Source organism: Rhinopithecus bieti, unplaced genomic scaffold (genome assembly GCF_001698545.2).
Source record: "Rhinopithecus bieti isolate Rb0 unplaced genomic scaffold, ASM169854v2 scaffold_15676, whole genome shotgun sequence".
Taxonomy (NCBI): Eukaryota; Metazoa; Chordata; class Mammalia; order Primates; family Cercopithecidae; genus Rhinopithecus; species Rhinopithecus bieti.
Window position 1 is genome coordinate 2,799,981 of NW_016809194.1, and position 12,925 is coordinate 2,812,905.

At 47.7% G+C, this 12,925-nt stretch overlaps 1 long non-coding RNA gene across 2 annotated transcripts in view; it reads left to right on the forward strand.

Moving 5' to 3' along the window:
• The window catches only part of LOC108539858 (uncharacterized), a 48,599-nt gene that overhangs the window by 6,367 nt on the left and 29,307 nt on the right, over positions 1–12,925 (forward strand). For both annotated transcript variants that reach the window (XR_001888502.1, XR_001888503.1), the window contains exon 2: positions 7,150–7,232. This is a non-coding gene — a long non-coding RNA (uncharacterized LOC108539858). The remainder of the gene's footprint in view (positions 1–7,149; positions 7,233–12,925) is intronic.

A 12,925-nucleotide genomic window follows, 5' to 3' on the forward strand; every position in this document is an offset into this window, starting at 1 on the left:
ATACAGCACACACACAGACATGTACCACACACAGACACAGCACACACACAGAGACACACAGCACACACACACAGACAGCGGGGCCTGCCTTGAGCAGCTCCTGCCTCTGTGGATGCCTGACCCCTTCCCTCACCACAGTGTCTCTGACTCCCAGTGTGAGATGCTTCTTCACACACTGTCCTAAAGCCTGACAACAACAATATGCCAATGGTTAGTCCTGCCTCCAAAACACACCTCCCTTCAGATTGTATCTCCATCTTTCCAGGGCCTTCCATCTTCTTCACCAACACCGAGTCATCGCTTCTCATCCACACAAGACGATTACCTATGGGACTCTTTGTTTTTGAGACGGAGTCTTGCTCTGTCGCCCAGGCTGGAGTGCAGTGGCGTGATCTCGACTCACTGCAACCTCTGCCTCCTGGGTTCAAGCAGTCTCTGCCTCAGACTCCTGAGTAGTTGGGATTACAGGCGCACACCACCATGCCTGACTCATTTTTGCATTTTTAGTAGAGTGAGGGTTTTACCATGTTGGCCAGGCTGGTTGTGAACTCCTGACTGCCTTGGCCTCCCAAAGTGCTGGGATTACAGGCATGAGCCACCACGCCCCGCCCACCTATGGGACTCTTGATTCCCCACTGGCACCCCTGCCCTGATCCCGGGTTCCATTCCCCTTGTAGTAGCTGGAGTGAGCTCTGACCTGTCTGTCGGGCCATGCTGCTTCCCAGCCCTGAGAGTGAAACCCCCAGCTTTGAGCCTCTGCCTGTCCCTCTGCTCCTCCTGCTTCTCGCCTCCTTTCTTTTCTCTGCCACCACATTGCCCCGGGCTGCCTCAAGACACCTAGCTCCTTCCTGGCTCTGGGCTCCTGCTCTGGCTGTCCCCAGACTGTAGGATGCACCTGTCAGGTGTAGTTTAAATCTTGGCCCCCACCTCGGAGACATCTTCCTTGATGTCCCTTTCTAAAGTGGCCTTCCTCTACTCTCTTGGCTGATCCCATTTGTTCCCTCAGAGAACAAAGTCACAATCCACAGTGCTCTGTTTTTTCATGCGTGTCCTTTTACATCGTGTGTCTCCTCCACCAGAATGTAATTTTGGAAGCCTGTTCTAGTTGCAGAGTCCAGAACAGTGCTTGACTGTGAAGCTGTTCATAAATGTTTGTTGAATGAAGCACATTAAAGAGGTCGAATGAAAAAATGCTCCCACAGTTGGGAGACGTTATGGCATGAAGGGATTTTGGGAGGTGGATGCTGCAGAACCTCCAAGTCTTACTGGTTGGTGACTGACTCAAAGTGGAGGACGAGCAGAGTTGTGTGAGGGCCTTAGTGGTTGGGGGGCCCTGCTGGGTTTGGTGAGGATGAGCTTTAGAAGGCCAAGCCCTGGGGTCAGTGTCCAGGATGCACATGGCATTGGGGCTGATGCTTCCAGGAGGATCACAGGGGAGGTATAGCCGTTGGTGGAGACCTTGCTGTATCTATGCTTATTTTATTTTTCATTTATTGTTATTTTTTTGGGACAGGGTCTCACTTTGTTGCCCAGGCTGGAGTATAGTAGTGTGATCATAGCTTACTGCAGCCTCAAACTCCTATGCTCAAGCGATCCTCCTTCCTCAGCCTCCTCAGTAGCTGGGACTACAGGTACATGCACCATCATGCCCAGCTAACTTTTAATTTTTTTGTAGAGATGGGGTCTCACTATGTTGCCAGGGCTGCATCTATGCTTGTAATAAATTGGGCTATGTGGTTTAAACACAAACAACAAACCCCACTTTCCCACCAAGTAGATTGAGAGTAACGGGGCTGGGGTGAAAATAATCACAGTTTAATTGGTTTTAAATATGCTAATGCCTGTGTTGAAAACACAGTGATATGAGCAGATGCTGGCACAACTTTGGGGGTGTGACCTTTGTGCCACCTGGTGGGATGTCTAATGAGTGAAAGACAACCCCCCAAAATAAGTTAGAGGTATGTTTATGAAGAGTCAAGTGGAGTCCTGGGAGAAACAAATTCAGGACTCATAAAGGACTTGGTGATAAGGGGAGAAGAACGTAGGAATATAAGAAGCAAAAGGAGCAAGTTCTTTTAGATGTTTGTCTTCGGCCGTAAGAAAGAAATCAAATATTATTTTTGAGATATTAAAACAGTGGATTTTCACTCTCAGTAATCAAGATGCTCTTATTCACTGAATCAATGGGTTTAGTGGCTTTAGGGAAGCCCCAAACGTCTTAGAACAAAGTCTTCCTCAGTTTTGTGTTTCAACTTAGATTTTAAAAAGTCCGTAGCAAGCTAATAGTCAATAATTTTGAGAGCCTGGTTAATAAGAGGGATATATTTTTTCTACTTTCCAAGAAGAAGATCCCTTCTGTAAATCCAGAGCAGAGCTGGGGGGATCTGAGCATGGCTTGATGTGTGAAGCCAACAGTGGAGAGAACAGAGGATTCCACACAAAGGAGGTGCCTGCCCCACAGGAAGGAAGAAAAACCCAGCTGGTGCTGGGAGAGGCTTGGAGGGAGATTGACGCAATGAAGGAGCAGGGTACCATGCTGTGTGCCCGACCCACCACCCACAAACTAAGGGTGGGGGCAAGGTGGTAGAAACAGCCTACATAGGTAGATAGGAGGTAGAAAGTAGAGGGGCCTGTCCCCTACTTCCCATTTGGATATCTGGGAAGAGAGTCCCTTGCAGGTGTCTGCAGGGCAGCCCCAGCATGGTAGAAATGCTGGCAAATTGTGTCCTGTCAGAGGAAGGGCTGGGACAGTGGCCCTTGCTTCTCCATAGCCCGCATGAAGGTGTGTCCGCAACTTCCCAGGTGCCCCCTGCGGGGCATAAGGAGGCTGGGAATTAAGAGCCAGCATGCTGCAGAGGTGGGCCTAGGAGGCCCCATGGCTGAGTCTCAGAGTGGACAACCAGAGCAGGGCTAGAGGGAGGATGTGGCTGGGCCCTAGAGGGTCAGCAGTGCCAGGGAGCACTGAGGAGAGTCCTGGGCAGCAGGCGGCTGGTCAGACCATCCAAGAGCGTGTTCAGGCCATTGCCTAACCAGGTTATAAGCATCTCAAACCCAGCCACACAGGGGCAGGAAAGGGTGTGGCTCAGGGACAGCACATGGGAAAGGCATTTAAGGGTTTTCATTCATAATAAGGTCAAAATGAGTCCCTAGTGTATTAAGGTCTGTAAATAAATGAACAAGTTACAGTCTCCTCAGTGGAACCTGGTCCCATTCTCGGGGCTGGTCAGCTCCCTTCTGGAGAATTACAGTCATGCTGGGTCTCCCTTTGAGACTGAACAGACAAACCAGACCCCCATACAGAGGAGAGTGGGGAGAAACCTCCACATAAGAGCAGCTTGCAAGGACTCGAGAACACGCAGTCTGGCGAAAGAGAATTCAGGGTGACACTGCTTAGGTTCTGTATGTTCCCAAGAGCACACCCAATGCATGCATGTTATAGGGAGAAAGTTCAGCTCCAAAACCGCTAGAACTATCTAATAATTCTAAGCCGGCAGGGGCTGAACCAGGACACTTCCTGGATTGGAGCATCCAAGCAGAAGCCAAAACACTGCTATGCAGGAGAGACAGATGTCTGCTGGGTCATGGACCTGGACAACCTTCAACATTTCTTCCAACCTTAAGATTTCGTGAATCGCTGAATGAAATTCTAATTTTAAAGTTTCTGACTCAGAAGCAGAGGAGGCTCCTATTTTGAGTCAGAGTACCCGAATGCAAAGAGCCCAGCTCCTTGGAGACAGACGGACCTGGCTTCTGAGACTGGCTCTGTCACTCACTAGTTGTGTGCCCTGGAGAACTTCCTTTCCCTTTCTGAATTGCAGTGTTCTCATCTGTAAGATGGAGATATTTACCTGGCAGGGTGTTGTTGGCATTAAGTGAACCAATGTAATAAACATGGCCGACTGTGTGTGTGCACACATGTGTATGTGTGTGCACACATGTGTGTGTGCATATGTGTGTGTTAGTGGGGGTAGGAGGAGTATAGGATGTTTGCCATGCTAGAAAATCGTATTATTGCCTACTGGTTAATTTTCTTCTTCCTAAGACCAGCTTACAGAGCAAGGGAACACTGAGTTTAATGAAAAGATGAAACAGATGCTGATGTGGTGTGGACAGATACCAGTTTGAATCCTCTTAGCAGAGAGGGGAAAGTTCTGATGTGGGGAAGATGGGGGAGGCACCTGTGACTATGCTGGGGGAAGGGACAGGAGGAAGTCACCCCCTGAGGGCCACAGGTGGACACCCTCTGGCCCTGTGCCTGGGCTTCTGGCCTTGGGATGAGTTGAGCTGTGTGGTGCTCACTGTCTTTTGGGAAGGGAATGGGGCTGGACGGATCTGCCTCCCCCCATGACTGTCTGCAGGTGACACCAGATCTGCAGTGACCTTTAGCTGTGAAGTGGGCACAGGTTTTCTTTTAGCCCTCCCCACCTTGGCTTTCTGCACTTGTTCCTGCCAGCCCCTACTCCCTCTTACTTCATTCCTAATTCCTTCCTCCATCACATTTTTTTCCCTTAGAAGCTCATGTACATAAGGAGGTATGAAGGACTGGCAAAGCTACAAGCCCGACCTCTCCCAGGGATGCTTGCATTTCAACTCTCAGCCACTGCCAGTCTTCACTTCAGCTGGCACCACGCTGATGTCTGTCCCTTTGCAAAGCTGACCTACGCTGGGTGAGGTCCTGGCTGCATTGAGTAGTGGGAGAGGGTGGTGAAACACAGGCCCAAAGCTCTGCGGGAGCAGCCCCCTCTCCCCCGGCCTTGGGCTAAGAGGAAGTGAGTGGGTCCTGCCTTGGGGCCTCCACTTCCGGGGCCTGGAGGGCTGAGGCTGACTCAATGATTCCTGGAAGGTGATGATGTCACGGTGACATAGCAGTTCCCCTCTCCAGCCAAACTCAATATGAGAGTGGGTGATGAGTGTCTCTCATTGGCACAGAGGCTCGAGGCTCTCAGGAGTGACCAAGTCCACTGGCTTGTCTAGGCCACTTAACGCCACTTTCATCGGTAGCTCCCTTCCTCAAATTCCTACAGCTCTGATCATCTGTCCCTTCGGCGATCTCACACTCTGGACTTCCAGGGCAGTCTTGATTGATTTTAAACATTCTGCCCCTTTGTTTTTCCATGTCAACAAATTCACAAATCATAGAAAATCATCCCAGGTTGGCCTGTGCATTCTGGGGCTTTGGGGACATGGAGCCACCAGGCTTTCTCCGAAACAGAGCATGATCATGCGTACCCTTGTGTCCCAGCTTCACATCTGCATGTCTTTTCAACAATATTAATAGCTTCTTTAGAATCAGCATCTGTGTCTGTTTCTTTTGTCTTCTCCAGGACTCCCTGAAGGGGCTGAGTGTGTGGGAAAATCTAAAAATGCTTATGGGGAGGGGGAGGTTAAGCTCCCCTTCTTGTCCTTGTCAAGGTCTCTCTCCCACTGCTTCACTGGGGGTGAAGGGCGCATCTGCAACAAGGGCCCGGTGAGTCCGTAAGGAGATGTCTTTTGCTTCTCTCACCCGTGCTTATCAAAGGGTAACCTGAGTCCTGGTGTGGGTTTGGGAAAAACGCTGCTGGACTTGCGCAGGTCGGGGTTGTTTTTGGATAGCCACTCCCTGCACTCTTGTTTACCAAAGACCTGACTCCCTAACAGACTGCGTCAGACCCGCATGGAGTAAAATGGATCCTTTGTCAGCTGGAGTCTGAATTCAAACGCCTTCTCTGCGGCCCTTTCCAGACCGACCCCAGCGTTTTACAAGGGAATCCTGGCGTTGCCTTACGCTGCCCGATGCTGCCCCCTGCAGGCGGCTCGCAGACACAGCCCGCTCCGCTGAGCGTGGAGGCTCAGCCTGTGCCGCCCAAATGGTGGCTTTTCATCACCTAGAGTTGTCAGAGCAGCTAATAGCGCATGAACAGGAAGAAAATTAGGCTTCTCTAAGTGAATTGGGTGTTGAAAGACACTGAGATAAATGGTGGAGGCAGTGAGAATGACGAAGTTTCAAGTTTGAAGTAATACGTTTGAGAGGTGAGAGTGGGAGAAGGATCCAGTGTTTACAGTGACCATGTGATTTAAATCTGGGCTCACAACAGCCTCAGAGGCAAGTGCTCTGAATTCCTGTTTAATAGATGGTGAACTCGAGTCTTAGAGAAAAGTTAAATAACTGCCCAAGATTATACAGCAATACATGGCAGAACCAGGACTTGAACTCAGTGACCCCAGGCCTCTGTGACATCTGCTGTCCTGCCACCCCACCATAAGAGATCATCGTCCTGCCTGGAGGAAGATCCCTTTGTCTATGGGATGAACTGGGGTTTTTGGAATGAAGGGGAAACTTCAACAGGGGATTCTCTTCACTGGGAGAGTTTGTAGCTGTAGCCTCTGTCATGTGATTTGAGGGGTGTTTGGCAGATCTCCCTGCCTGAAAACATCTCCCCAACTTGCTCATTACATTGCCTGGAAGTTTGCTAGAGAGAGCCCTTCCTTTGATTAAGACTGGCTAAGTGGTCCTCCTGTTAAATGAAAGTGCCATTCCTGTCGGTGGGGGGAAGTCACAGGTTAAACCTTTACATCTTAATTCAACCTCAGTGGCGATGAGCTCATCAGGCTGCTTCATTCCCGAGGTAGAGAATGAAGGGTGTGGGGAAACTGGATGACAGGGGTGTGCCAAAGCCTAATTTTGTTACTGAATGTCTCACAGACTCCTCAAACTGTACCAAATGAAACTCTTTATCTTCTCTCCCACGACCTCCCTTCTTGGACATTAAACAGGCTCAGAAATCCCTGCACTGTCCCTCTCTCCTCCATCTGATGGTCCTTGGATCCTCCCCAGCCTGCCTGTGAAGTGGCGCTTGAATCTCCACCGTGCGCCCTCACTCTCTGGTGTGCTCAGGCCCCTGGGACTTCACCCTTTAATCAGACCTTAGTGCCGCAGCAAATGGAAGCTTTCGAAAACATGAATTGGAGGATGCTGCATTTCCTCCTAAAATCTTCCTCACTGCCTTAAAGAAAAGTGCCAACTCCTTTCGGCACTTTTTTTTAGGAGTGTGTTCCCATGCTTCTCTCTTGCCTCTCCTCCATACCTCTCATTACCACCCTCCTTCACCCCATTCCCCAGCCTGGTCGTCTCATTCACAGCTCCACTCTTTTGTGCTTTGTTTTTGTCAGGAAAGCCCTTCCCCTTCAGTGGTCAGCTAACTACTCCTCCATGAAGCCATCCCTGATTCCTACTCCAGCCCCCCAAGGAAGAGGTAAGTTCTTATGTCACCCCCGACTAAGCCCAGACACATGAATGAATGGATGAGTAAACGAAGCTCAGCTGATGAGTGGACTATCCAGTTCAAAAGATGAGGTTGTTTCTGAAATGAAGATAAACCAAACTGTGGCTGCATTTTTGAAGGTTGCTGCTATGATGCACCGAATGTGTCTGTGTGTGCATTGGTGGGATACAAAGACTCTGTTAGGGTAAATAATTTGATGGGCCTTGAACTTATACAAGCAGACTAGTTTCAGAACATTGCCATGGAGACGAATGAGGACTCAAGCAGCAGGGTACCACTTAGGCAGTGACAGATTTTACAGAAAATGGGCTTAGATACACCTTTCTTGTCAAAAAATCTCCTAGCTAATGGGGAGAGTGCTTCAAGGCAGAATAAAAGCTTGCACCCTCAATGAACAAAAAGCTCCTGAAGTTAGAAAACCAGGAAGTAGTAGGTCAGGAAGAAGATAAATTCTTAGCAATAGACTGAAAGACAAATGGCCAATGAGGATGTTGGGGCCATGACATTATGTTAGATAGAGTTCAGCATATTATATTAGAAAATAAACAAAGGATGAAGATGTTTCAAATGTATCTTTATATGTTCTGTTGTGTGAAGTGAGGAAACTGGTCCCTTGGTCCTTGGCAAAGTGTTAAATCATTTATTTATTTATTTATTTGAGATAGAATCTCACTCTGTTGCCCACGCTGGAGTGCAGTGGTGCAATTTCGGCTCACTGCAACCTCTGCCTCCTGGGTTCAAGCGATTCTCCTCTCTCAGCTTCCTGAGTGGCTGGGATTACAGGCACCTGCCACCATGCCAGGGTCATTTTTAGTAGAGACGGGGGTTTCAGTATGTTGGCCAGGCTGGTCTTGAACTCCTGACATCAAGGGATCTGCCTGTCTTGGCCTCCCAAAGTGCTGGGATTACAGGCATGAGCCACGGTGCCTGGCCATGTTAAATCATTTATCACAGAACTAGAACTATATAATGTCCTACGTAGCCACCATAGAATCTTCCAAGTCAGGGGTTGCACTTGGACGCATCTGCCATCCAATCCACAGACCCCATTCAAAATTTTCAAGTTGTCCCAACAATGTCTCTTTTTCCTTTCTAGTCCAAGATCATATCCAGGAATACAAGTTGCATTGTTCTTGTGCCTCTTTAGTTTTCTCCAATTTGAAACAGTTTCTTAGTCTTTCCCTGTCTTTCATGTCATCTACTGTTTTAAAGAGTACAAACCTTTCATTCTGTAGGACGTCCCTGGGTCTGTCTAATGTCCTGGTGTCCAGACTTGGATCATGCTCCCTTGTTAAGAACACCACAGAAATGATGCTGTTCTCATCTCAGCGAATTGCATGGGGTGGAAGGAGGAGACATAGGATGTAAATCCATTCCACAACTGGTACTGTTTATTTTGATCACCAGTCACATACCAACGTTTGTCTGCCAGGTTTCTCTCCTTTAAGGACCCCATTTACCCCCTTTAAACTGATGGCATTTTGTGGGGAGATAGTCCTGTTCTTTATCAAACTCCTGTCTCCCAATCTTAGCCTCCATTGATGTCTCCTGCCAGAATCAACCACCATTATGACAATTTCCAAATTATGGTTTTTTATTTCCATCATTCCTTTTCGTTTTATTAGTTGGTGGGCTACTGTAATACAAAACTTTCCCATTTTCTGTTTGTGTTTGCATATTTATTTCAGTAGGGAATCTTGTTTTAGTCAATGGATTGTATTCCATTGCTATCCTTGTTTATTTTGATGTTCACATTGCTCCAGATATGGCCGGTGGAGTCCCTTCAGCTGGGCTCCTGCCTCCTTTTGACACATCTCCACCATTCTCAGCACTGTCTTACTTTCTGGCACTACAATATGACCAAAGCTCATCTTGGTACTTTTCATTCTCCAGCCTGGAATTAGCTCTTTCTCCAAGGAGCCCTGCCTTCTTGTAGTGGAGCATGGTGTTTAGAAACCAAGATCTGAGCCCTTAGTGTGCTTCTTGTTACTGGGGTGCCATTGCTTCTAGGCCTGTTGAGTGGACAAATCTAGGAAATATATGTGTGCATATGTACACTCACAGGTGTATACACACATCTAGAACTATTTCCATATCTACCTGTGTTTATATATTAGAAAACAGTAAATCGATGATACTTACACCTCCAGTTCCAACCCACCTCAGTGTTCTTTGTAGTTTCCTTATTTTCTATATTTGTAATTCTCTTCTCCAACAGTAAGAAACCTGACTGTCATTATCCTCAAGATATGTACTTATTTGCTCAATCAGCTTACTTATTTGTGTAACGTAATCAATCTCCCAATGACAGCAGCTGTGCCTTTCACCTCTACTCCCTCTCCCCACCCCTAGTGCCCTGTATCCTTAGGTGCCAGCAGGCATATCATCAGTGAACTCCACACAGCAGCCCCCTTTCTGTCAATACCCCATAGGGGCCCTGTGTGACTCCTCCATGCCAGGAAGGGAGGGGAAGGAAAAAGAGAAGAAAGGAAGATGGAGCCTGTGTGGATTGTTTGAACTGAATGCCAAAAGGAAGAAGGAGATGCCATTTCGCCTGTGCCAGCAAGTGCTTTGTCAAGTATTGATCATTAAGAAAGTACGGATAGATGCTCATGCATGTATGAATCAGTGATGAATATGACTTTAATACATAATCTAATTATTGATCAGGGGTCAAAGAAATGCCCAAAGGGCAATTCAGAGTTGTAGTTAGGCTTCAAAACAGGACACTTCTCAAAATTTGGGGGACAAAGTTAAAAATAGCTTATCCTGGTGGGTATGGTGGCTCATGCCTGTAATCCCAGCACTTTGAGAGGCTGAGGTGGGCGGATCACTTAGAGCTCAGGAGTTTGAGACCAGCCTGGCCAACATGGCAAAACCCCATCTCTACAAAAATACAAAAAAATTAGCCGGCCATTGGTGTTTTATGCCTGTAGTCCCAGCTACTCAGGAGGCTAAGACTGGAGAACCTCCTGAGCTCAGGAAGCAGAGGTTGCAGTGAGCCAAGATTGCGCTACTGCACTCCAGCTTGGGCAACAAAGTGAGACCCTTTGTCAAAAACAAAAACAAACCTGTTTATCCTCTGAGGTTGAAGCCAACAAAATCAGCCCCAAATAAATGAGATTAACCACCTGTGGGTGGAACTGTCTTGTAAGATGACTTATAATTGACTCCAGGCACCTTTCACATCTCCATGAAGGAGAATGAAGAGCCTTCCAAAATCTTCCTCTGCAGTAGTTCATTCATTCAACACTATTCACATTGATGTCTGCCATATTTTCCCTTGTAGCATTGCTATTTATCTCTTTGGAATTACATGTCAGTCGGCTGAGCACCGGAGGATATAACAGGGAAGAAAATACATTCCTTATAGTCAGAAAGTTCATGGTCTGGAGCGGGAGACAGTGACCAGGGCACTTCAGCACGTGAGCTACTTGCATTGAGAGGCATGAGCATCCAGCTCTGACTGGGTGGAGGTGTGTGGAAAGGTGTGCTGGGGAGGTGACTGCAGATACCTGAAGGACTCACGGGAATCAGCCGAGAGAAAGGAGTGGAGGGAATGTTACAGGATGAGTGGCCACATGTCCCAAGGTCTGGAAAAGTGAGAGAGCACAGAGCGCCTGGCCAGTGGCAAGTGAGAATGTCAAGTTTGAGGGGGAATGGGGTGGGGGTGAGATGGAGAGCTAAGCAGACCTGGATCATCAGAGGTCTTGGAAGCTGTATTTAGGCATTTGGACTTCATCCTAGGGAGAGCGAGATGTCTCTCAAGCATGATCTGCAGACGTGTGATATGATCATGATCCCATTTTAGAAAAGCTCCCTGACTGTGTACAACAAGTTAGCCACACTCCTGCTTAAGGGCACAGTCTCCACAAGACTGCCCTCACTTCAGACATCAGCCCTAAGTCTGGAGGTCCCCAGGGTCACCTTCTCTTCAGACAAGTTGCCTAGAAATTCAGGGGTTCCCACACTACCCTCAGCTTTGATGATTCACTAGAACAACTCATGGAAATCTGGAAAGGGCTATACTTATGATTACAGTTTTGTTACAATAAAAAGATACAAATTGGAACCTGTCAAAGAAATAGACATACAGCAGAATCTGAGAGGGTTTCAAACATGAAGCTTCCGTGTCCTCAGACACAGTGCCCTGCCAGCATTGATATGTGACAACATGCATGAAGGAAGTCCACTCAAGCTTTGGCATCCAGAGTTTTTACTGGACTCTAATGAAGTCCAGAGCCTTCATTAGCTAGGCATGATTGATTGAATTATTGCCCCTGTGGGTGGACTTGATCTCCAGTCCTCCTCCCCTTCCCAGAGGTCAGGCTGATATCATGAGGTCCAAAGGCCCAACCCCCTAACCACATGGTTGGTCCTTCTGGCGTGGTCAAACATACACTGAGTCCTCTCATAATAAATAAGGGACCCACCGCGGATAACAAAGATACTCCTATCACTTGGGAAATTGCAAGGGTTTAGAGGTTACCTCCCAGGAGTTGGGACAAATGCCAGATCTCTCCTTAGGTGAGGCCAGATTCCTTACTACACACTGTGGTGTGGCAGTTAGACTGGATGAAAGCAAGTTGAGAAGCAGAGAAATCAATTGCTAGTTGCTGCAGCAATCTAAGGAAGATAACATGGTGGTTTGGACCAAAGAACAGCAGAAGGAATGGAAAGAAGTGGAAGGTTTTCAAATACTTGAATCCTAGAATGTCGGGACTTGGTGGCTGACTACTGGATAAGGGGTTTGAAGGATGGGGAGGAGTCAAGGATGATGAGTAGGTATCTGGCCTGGGCAAATGGTTGGTTTGGGGCTGCTGTTTGCCAACACCTTTGGCTTTCGGTTTCCTGAAAAATCAGCCTCGCAGAGTGCTTGGCACATAAGTGAGCATTCCATAAATAGCTATTGAATAAATAATGAATGAATGGACCCATCTTTAAGCAAAAGAGACAGTAACTGGACCTAGACTGCTGCAAGAGAGGAGACCAGGTTCAGAAATGTTTATTGTCCACTTCTGAGACAGGGCCACAGAGGAGCTCACCTATCTACAGCAACTGGACATTTTCACCTTCCATGTAGGAGGCTTCCCAGGCCTTCTTAAGTAGGTGTGTGTATGTGTATGTGCATGTGTATGTGCATGTGCGTGTGCGTGTGTATGTGTGTGTGCGTGTGTGTGTATGTGCGTGTGTGTGTATGTGTGTGCGTGTGCATGTGTATGTGTATGTGTATGTGCATGTGTATGTCTATGTGTATGTGTGGCTTTATGCAAATTGTGAATTTTATTGATCATTTGAAAGCCAGACTCATAATACTATTTTGGGGAGGCTTGAAAAGGGGCTTATGTATGCTTAGAATGGAATTGGGTTGAGTGTTGAGGAGGAACTTACTTTCTCCTCTTTTCACGTTTCTATATGAGGGAGTTTGATTAGGGTGACATTCCTGGCTTCTCTCTGTTTCTTACTCTCTTTTCTTTAGTAGTTGAACTGCTTAGTGAGCCTGCAAAGGAAATTGAGGGTATGTGGCTCAGTCCCTTCCTGGCCTTCTCTGAGGATCTGCCTGCCTGCAGACAGTGTGATCATTGTTTTCAGCCAGGTGCTTAGTGAGGCAGGCCCCACGGTGGGGGGCCTGGGGGATGCAGCTGTGCCGGTGCATGGGAGGG